This window comes from Lithobates pipiens, unplaced genomic scaffold, assembly GCF_037356315.1.
Source record: "Lithobates pipiens isolate NorthernLeopardFrog02 unplaced genomic scaffold, aLitPip1_a1.2 Scaffold_25, whole genome shotgun sequence".
Taxonomy (NCBI): Eukaryota; Metazoa; Chordata; class Amphibia; order Anura; family Ranidae; genus Lithobates; species Lithobates pipiens.
Genome location: NW_027507787.1, coordinates 112,709,844 through 112,718,268, shown reverse-complemented (window position 1 = coordinate 112,718,268; position 8,425 = coordinate 112,709,844). Strand labels below are relative to the sequence as shown.

The window sequence follows — 8,425 nt, the reverse complement described above, 5'->3', positions numbered from 1 at the left end:
GAGAGAAAGAGGAAAGAGCGTGAGCGCGAGAGAGAGAGGAAAGAGCGCGAGAGAGAGAGGAAAGAGCGCGAGAGAGAGAGAGGAAAGAGCGTGAGAAAGAGAGAGAGGAAAGAGCATGAGAGAGAGAGGAAAGAGCGTGAGAGAAAGAGAGAGAAAGAGGAAAGAGCGTGAGAGAGAGCGAGAGAGAAAGAGGAAAGAGAGAGCGAGAGAGAAAGAGGAAAGAGCTTGAGAGAGAGAGCGAGAGAGAAAGAGGAAAGAGAGAGAGAGAGAAAGAGGAAAGAGAGAGAGAGAGGAACGAGCATGTGAGAGAGAGAGAGAGAAAAAGAGGAAAGAGCGTGTGAGAGAGAGAAAGAGGAAAGAGCGTGTGAGAGAGAGAGAAAGAGGAAAGAGCGTAAGAGAGAGAGAGAAAGAGGAAAGAGCATGAGAGAGAGAGAGAAAGAGGAAAGAGCTTGAGAGAGAGCGAGAGTGAAAGAGGAAAGAGAGAGAGAGAGAGAGAGAAAGAGGAAAGAGAGAGAGAGAGAAACGAGCATGTGAGAGAGAGAGAGAGGAAGAGGAAAGAGCGTGAGAGTGAAAGAAATAGGAAAGAGCGTGAGAGAGAGCGAGAGAGAGAGGAAAGAGCGAGAGAGAGAGAAATAGGAAAGAGCGTGTGAGAGAGAGAAAGAGGAAAGAGCGTGTGAGAGAGAGAAAGAGGAAAGAGCGTGAGAGAGAGAGAGAAAGAGGAAGGAGTGTGAGAGAGAGAGAGAAAGAGGAAGGAGCGTGATAGAGAGAGAGAGAGAAAGAAAGAGGAAAGAGCGTGAGAAAGAGGAAAGAGCGTGAGAGAGAGAGAGCGCGAGAGAGAAAGAGGAAAGAGCATGAGAGAGAAAGAGGAAAGAGCGTATGAGAGAGAGAGAAAGAAGAAAGAGAGTGAGAGAGAGAGGGAAAGAGTGTGAGAGAGAGAGAGAGAGAGAGAGAGCATGAGATAGAGAGAGAGAAAGAGGAAAGAGCGTGAGAGAGAGAGAGAGAGGAAGAGGAAAGAGCGTGAGAGAGAGAGAAAGAGGAAAGAGCATGAGAGAGAGAAAGAGGAAACAGCGTGAGAGAGAGAAAGAGGAAAAAGCGTGAGAGAGAGAGAGAAAGAGGAAAGAGCGTGAGATAGAGCGAGAGAGAGGAAAGAGCGTAAGAGAGAGCGAAAGAGAGGAAAGAGCGTGAGAGAGAGAGAGAGGAAAGAGCGTGAGAGAGAGAGAGAGAAATAGGAAAGAGCGTTTGAGAGAGAGAAAGAGGAAAGAGCGTGTGAGAGAGAGAAAGAGGAAAGAGCGTGAGAGAGAGAGAAAGAGGAAGGAGTGTGAGAGAGAGAGAGAGAGAGAAAGAGGAAGGAGCGTGATAGAGAGAGAGAGAGAAAGAAAGAGGAAAGAGCGTGAGAAAGAGGAAAGAGCGTGAGAGAGAGAGAGCGCGAGAGAGAAAGAGGAAAGAGCATGAGAGAGAAAGAGGAAAGAGCGTATGAGAGAGAGAGAGAAAGAAGAAAGAGAGTGAGAGAGAGAGAGAAAGAGGAAAGAGCGTATAAGAGAGAGAGAAAGAGGAAAGAGCGTGAGAGAGAGAGAGAGGAAGAGGAAAGAGCGTGAGAGTGAAAGAAATAGGAAAGAGCGTGAGAGAGAGCGAGAGAGAGAGGAAAGAGCGTGAGAGAGGGGAAAGAGCATAAGAGAGAGAGAGAAAGAGGAAAGAGCGTGAGAGAGAGAGAAAGAGGAAAAAGCGTGAGAGAGAGAGAGAAGAAAAAGCGTGAGAGAGAGAAAGAGGGTGAGAGAGAGAGAGAAAAAGAGGAAAGAGCGTAAGAGAGAGAAAAAGAGGAAAGAGCGTGAGAGAGAGAAAGAGGAAACAGCGTGAGAGAGAGAAAGAGGAAAAAGCGTGAGAGAGAGAGAGAAAGAGGAAAGAGCGTGAGATAGAGCGAGAGAGAGGAAAGAGCGTAAGAGAGAGCGAAAGAGAGGAAAGAGCGTGAGAGAGAGAGAGAGGAAAGAGCGTGAGAGAGAGAGAGAGAAATAGGAAAGAGCGTTTGAGAGAGAGAAAGAGGAAAGAGCGTGTGAGAGAGAGAAAGAGGAAAGAGCGTGAGAGAGAGAGAAAGAGGAAGGAGTGTGAGAGAGAGAGAGAGAGAGAAAGAGGAAGGAGCGTGATAGAGAGAGAGAGAGAAAGAAAGAGGAAAGAGCGTGAGAAAGAGGAAAGAGCGTGAGAGAGAGAGAGCGCGAGAGAGAAAGAGGAAAGAGCATGAGAGAGAAAGAGGAAAGAGCGTATGAGAGAGAGAGAAAGAAGAAAGAGAGTGAGAGAGAGAGAGAAAGAGGAAAGAGCGTATAAGAGAGAGAGAAAGAGGAAAGAGCGTGAGAGAGAGAGAGAGGAAGAGGAAAGAGCGTGAGAGTGAAAGAAATAGGAAAGAGCGTGAGAGAGAGCGAGAGAGAGAGGAAAGAGCGTGAGAGAGGGGAAAGAGCATAAGAGAGAGAGAGAAAGAGGAAAGAGCGTGAGAGAGAGAGAAAGAGGAAAAAGCGTGAGAGAGAGAGAGAAGAAAAAGCGTGAGAGAGAGAAAGAGGGTGAGAGAGAGAGAGAAAAAGAGGAAAGAGCGTAAGAGAGAGAAAAAGAGGAAAGAGCGTGAGAGAGAGAAAGAGGAAACAGCGTGAGAGAGAGAAAGAGGAAAAAGCGTGAGAGAGAGAGAGAAAGAGGAAAGAGCGTGAGATAGAGCGAGAGAGAGGAAAGAGCGTAAGAGAGAGCGAAAGAGAGGAAAGAGCGTGAGAGAGAGAGAGAGGAAAGAGCGTGAGAGAGAGAGAGAGAAATAGGAAAGAGCGTGTGAGAGAGAGAAAGAGGAAAGAGCGTGTGAGAGAGAGAAAGAGGAAAGAGCGTGAGAGAGAGAGAGAAAGAGGAAGGAGTGTGAGAGAGAGAGAGAGAGAGAGAGAGAAAGAGGAAGGAGCGTGAGAGAGAGAGAGAGAGAAAGAAAGAGGAAAGAGCGTGAGAAAGAGGAAAGAGCGTGAGAGAGAGAGAGCGCGAGAGAGAAAGAAGAAAGAGCATGAGAGAGAAAGAGGAAAGAGCGTATGAGAGAGAGAGAAAGAAGAAAGAGAGTGAGAGAGAGAGAGAAAGAGGAAAGAGTGAGAGAGAGAGAGAGAGAGAGAGAGAGCATGAGATAGAGAGAGAGAAAGAGGAAATAGCGTGAGAGAGAGAGAGAGAGGAAGAGGAAAGAGCGTGAGAGAGAGAGAAAAAGGAAAGAGCGTGAGAGAGAGCGAGAGAGAGAGAGAGAGAAAGGGAAAGAGGAAAGAGCGTGAGAGAGAGAGAGAAAGAGTAAAGAGCGTATGAGAGAGAGAGAGAAAGAAGAAAGAGAGTGAGAGGGAGAGAGAAAGAGGAAAGAGCGTGAGAGAGAGAGAGCATGAGAGAGAGAGAGAGAGAAAGAGGAAAGAGCATGAGAGAGAGAGAGAGGAAGAGTAAAGAGCGTGAGAGTGAGAGAAAGAGGAAAGAGCGTGAGAGAGAGCGAGAGAGAGAGAGAGAGAAAGAGGAAAGAGCGTGAGAGAGAGAAAGAGGAAAAAGCTTGAGAGAGAGAGAGAGAGAAAGAGGAAAGAGCATGAGATAGAGAGGAAAGAGCATGAGAGAGAGAGAGAAAGAGGAAAAAGCGTGAGAGAGAGAGAGAAAGAGGAAAGAGCGTGAGATAGAGAGAGAGGAAAGAGCGTGAGAGAGAGAGAAAGAGGAAAGAGCGTGAGAGAGAGAGAGAGAGAGAGAGAAAGAGGAAAGAGCGTGAGAGAGGGACAGAGAGAGAAAAGAGGAACGAGTGTGAGAGAGAGAGAGGAAAGAGCGTGAGAGAGAAAGAGGAAATAGCGTGAGAGAGAGGAAAGAGCATGAGATCGAGAGAGAGAGAAAGAGGAAAGAGAGTGAGAGAGAGAAAGAGGAAATAGCGTGTGAGAGAGAGAAAGAGCGTGTGAAAGAGAGAGAGAAAGAGGAAATAGTGTGAGCGCGAGAGAGAGAGGAAAGAGCGTGAGAGAGGAAAGAGCCTGAGAGAGAGAGAGAAAGAGGAAAGAGCGTGAGAGAGAGAGCGAGAGAGAGAGAGAGAGAGAGAGAGGAAAGAGCGTGAGGGAGAGAGAGCGAGAGAGAAAGAGGAAAGAGCGTGAGAGAGAGAGCGAGAGAGAAATAGGAAAGAGTGAGAGAGAGAGAGCAAGAGGGAGAGAGAGAGAAAGAGGAAAGAGCGTGTGAGAGAGAGAGAGAGGAAAGAGCGTGTGAGAGAGAGAAAGAGGAAAGAGCGTGAGAGGGAGAGAGAAAGAGGAAAGAGCGTGAGAGGGAGAGAGAAAGAGGAAAGAGTGTGAGAGAGAGAGAGAGAGAGAGAGAGAAAGAGGAAAGAGCGTGATAGAGAGAGAGAGAGAGAAAGAGTGTGAGAGAGAGAGGAAAGAGCGTGAGAAAGAGGAAAGAGCGTGAGAGAGAGAAAGCGCGAGAGAGAAAGAGGAAAGAGCGTGAGAGAGAGGAAAGTGCATGAGATCGAGAGAGAGAAAGAGGAAAGAGCATGAGAGAGAGAGAGAGAGGAAATAGCGTGTAAGAGAAAGAGCAAAGAGCATGAGCGTGCGAGAGAGAGGAAAGAGCGAGAGAGAGAGAGGAAAGAGCGTGAGATAGAGAGGAAAGAGCGTGAGAGAGAGAGAAAAGAAAGAGCGTGAGAGAGAGAAAGAGGAAAGAGCGTGAGAGAGAGCGAGAGAGAAAGAGGAAAGAGCTTGAGAGAGAGAGAGAGCATGTGAGAGAGAGAGAAAGAGGAAAGAGCATGAGCGCGAGAGAGAGTGGAAAGAGCGCGAGAGAGAGAGAGGAAAGAGCGTGAGAAAGAGAGAGAGGAAAGAGCGTGAGAGAGAGAGGAAAGAGCGTGAGAGAGAGAGAGAAAGAGGAAAGAGCGTGAGAGAGAGAGAGAGAAAGAGGAAAGAGCGTGAGAGAGAGCGAGAGAGAAAGAGGAAAGAGCTTGAGAGAGAGAGCGAGAGAGAAAGAGGAAAGAGAGAGAGAGAGAAAGAGGAAAGAGAGAGAGAGAGAGGAATGAGCATGTGAGAGAGAGAGAAAAAGAGGAAGGAGCATGATAGAGAGAGAGAGAGAAAGAAAGAGGAAAGAGCGTGAGAAAGAGGAAAGAGCGTGAGAGAGAGAGAGCGCGAGAGAGAAAGAGGAAAGAGCATGAGAGAGAGGAAAGTGCAGGAGATCGAGAGAGAGAAAGAGGAAAGAGCATGAGAGAGAGAGAGAAGGTAAGAGGAAATAGCGCGTGAGAGAGAGAAAGAGCGTGTGAGAGAGAGAGAAAGAGCGTGTGAGAGAGAGAGAAAGAGGAAAGAGCGTGAGCGCGCGCAAGAGAGGAAAGAGCGAGAGAGAGAGAGAAAAGAGCGTGAGAGAGAGAGAAAGGAAAGAGCGCGAGAGAGAGAGCGTGTGAGAGAGAAAGAGGAAAGAGCGTGAGAGAAATAGGAAAGAGCGTGTGAGAGAGAGAAAGAGGAAAGAGCGTAAGAGAGAGAAAGAGGAAAGAGCGTGAGAGAGAGGGAAAGAGGAAAGAGCGTGAGAGAGAGAGAGAGAGAGAGAGAAAGAGGAAAGAGCGTGAGAGAGAGAGAAAGAGGAAAAAGCTTGAGAGAGAGAGAGAGAGAAAGAGGAAAGAGCATGAGATGGAGAGGAAAGAGCATGAGAGAGAGAGAGAAAGAAAGAGGAAAAAGCGTGAGAGAGAGAGAGAGAAAGAGGAAAGAGCGTGAGATAGAGAGAGAGGAAAGAGCGTGAGAGAGAGAGAAAGAGGAAAGAGCGTGAGAGAGAGAGAGAAAGAGGAAAGAGCGTGAGAGAGGGACAGAGAGAGAAAAGAGGAACGAGTGTGAGAGAGAGAGAGGAAAGAGCGTGAGAGAGAAAGAGGAAATAGCGTGAGAGAGAGGAAAGAGCATGAGATCGAGAGAGAGAGAAAGAGGAAAGAGAGTGAGAGAGAGAAAGAGGAAATAGCGTGTGAGAGAGAGAAAGAGCGTGTGAAAGAGAGAAAGAGGAAATAGTGTGAGCGCGAGAGAGAGAGGAAAGAGCGAGAGAGAGAGAGGAAAGAGCGTGAGAGAGGAAAGAGCCTTAGAGAGAGAGAGAAAGAGGAAAGAGCATGAGAGAGAGAGCGAGAGAGAGAGAAAGAGAGAAAGCGAGAGCGAGAGAGAGAGGAAAGAGCGTGAGAGAGAGAGAGCGAGAGAGAAAGAGGAAAGAGCGTGAGAGAGAGAGCGAGAGAGAAATAGGAAAGAGTGAGAGTGAGAGAGAGAGAGCAAGAGGAAGAGAGAGAGAAAGAGGAAAGCGCGTGTGAGAGAGAGAAAGAGGAAAGAGCGTGTGAGAGAGAGAAAGAGGAAAGAGCGTGAGATGGAGAGAGAAAGAGGAAAGAGTGTGAGAGAGAGAGAGAGAAAGAGGAAAGAGCGTGATAGAGAGAGAGAGAAAGAGTGTGAGAGAGAGAGGAAAGAGTGCGAGAAAGAGGAAAGAGCGTGAGAGAGAGGAAAGTGCATGAGATCGAGCGAGAGAAAGAGGAAAGAGCATGAGAGAGAGAGAGAGAGAGGAAATAGCGTGTAAGAGAAAGAGCAAACAGCGTGAGTGTGCGAGAGAGAGGAAAGAGCGAGAGAGAGAGAGAGGAAAGAGTGTGAGATAGAGAGGAAAGAGCGTGAGAGAGAGAGAGAAAAGAAAGAAAGAAAGAGGAAAGAGCGTGAGAAAGAGGAAAGAGCGTGATAGAGAGAGAGAGAGAAAGAAAGAGGAAAGAGCGTGAGAAAGAGGAAAGAGCGTGAGAGAGAGAGAGCGCGAGAGAGAAAGAAAGAGCATGAGAGAGAAAGAGGAAAGAGCGTATGAGAGAGAGAGAAAGAAGAAAGAGAGTGAGAGAGAGAGAGAAAGAAGAAAGAGCGTATAAGAGAGAGAGAAAGAAGAAAGAGCGTGAGAGAGAGAGAGAGAGAGAGAGAGAGAGCGCATGAGAGAGAGAGAAAGAGGAAAGAGCGTGAGAGAGAGAGAGAGGAAGAGGAAAGAGCGTGAGAGTGAAAGAAATAGGAAAGAGCGTGAGAGAGAGCGAGAGAGAGAGGAAAGAGCGTGAGAGAGGGGAAAGAGCATAAGAGAGAGAGAGAAAGAGGAAAGAGCGTGAGAGAGAGAGAAAGAGGAAAGAGCGTGAGAGAGAGAGAGAAAGAAGAAAAAGCGTGAGAGAGAGAAAGAGGGTGAGAGAGAGAGAAAAAGAGGAAAGAGCGTAAGAGAGAGAAAGAGGAAACAGCGTGAGAGAGAGAAAGAGGAAAAAGCGTGAGAGAGAGAGAGAAAGAGGAAAGAGCGTGAGATAGAGCGAGAGAGAGGAAAGAGCGTAAGAGAGAGCGAAAGAGAGGAAAGAGCGTGAGAGAGAGAGAGAGGAAAGAGCGTGAGAGAGAGAGAGAAATAGGAAATAGCGTGTGAGAGAGAGAAAGAGGAAAGAGCGTGTGAGAGAGAGAAAGAGGAAAGAGCGTGAGAGAGAGAGAGAAAGAGGAAGGAGTGTGAGAGAGAGAGAGAGAGAGAGAGAAAGAGGAAGGAGCGTGATAGAGAGAGAGAGAGAAAGAAAGAGGAAAGAGCGTGAGAAAGAGGAAAGAGCGTGAGAGAGAGAGAGCGCGAGAGAGAAAGAGGAAAGAGCATGAGAGAGAAAGAGGAAAGAGCGTATGAGAGAGAGAGAAAGAAGAAAGAGAGTGAGAGAGAGAGAGAAAGAGGAAAGAGTGTGAGAGAGAGAGAGAGAGAGCATGAGATAGAGAGAGAGAAAGAGGAAAGAGCGTGAGAGAGAGAGAGAGAGAGGAAGAGGATAGAGCGTGAGAGAGAGAGAAAGAGGAAAGAGCGTGAGAGAGAGAGAAAGGGAAAGAGGAAAGAGCGTGAGAGAGAGAGAGAAAGAGTAAAGAGCGTATGAGAGAGAGAGAGAAAGAAGAAAGAGAGTGAGAGGGAGAGAGAAAGAGGAAAGAGCGTGAGAGAGAGAGAGCATGAGAGAGAGAGAGAGAGAGAGAGAAAGAGGAAAGAGCGTGAGAGAGAGAGAGAGGAAGAGTAAAGAGCGTGAGAGTGAGAGAAAGAGGAAAGAGCGTGAGAGAGAGCGAGAGAGAGAGAGAGAAAGAGGAAAGAGCGTGAGAGAGAGAGAAAGAGGAAAAAGCTTGAGAGAGATAGAGAGAAAGAGGAAAGAGCATGAGATAGAGAGGAAAGAGCATGAGAGAGAGAGAGAAAGAGGAAAAAGCGTGAGAGAGAGAGAGAAAGAGGAAAGAGCGTGAGATAGAGAGAGAGGAAAGAGCGTGAGAGAGAGAGAAAGAGGAAAGAGCGTGAGAGAGAGAGAGAGAGAGAGAGAGAAAGAGGAAAGAGCGTGAGAGAGGGACAGAGAGAGAAAAGAGGAACGAGTGTGAGAGAGAGAGAGGAAAGAGCGTGAGAGAGAAAGAGGAAATAGCGTGAGAGAGAGGAAAGAGCATGAGATCGAGAGAGAGAGAAAGAGGAAAGAGAGTGAGAGAGAGAAAGAGGA

The 8,425-nt window shown here is 47.7% G+C and overlaps 1 pseudogene; it reads left to right on the top strand.

Moving 5' to 3' along the window:
* Positions 1–5,051: 5,051 nt before the first annotated feature.
* On the top strand, positions 5,052–7,166 carry LOC143929779 (uncharacterized; annotated as a pseudogene).
* Positions 7,167–8,425: the final 1,259 nt, after the last annotated feature.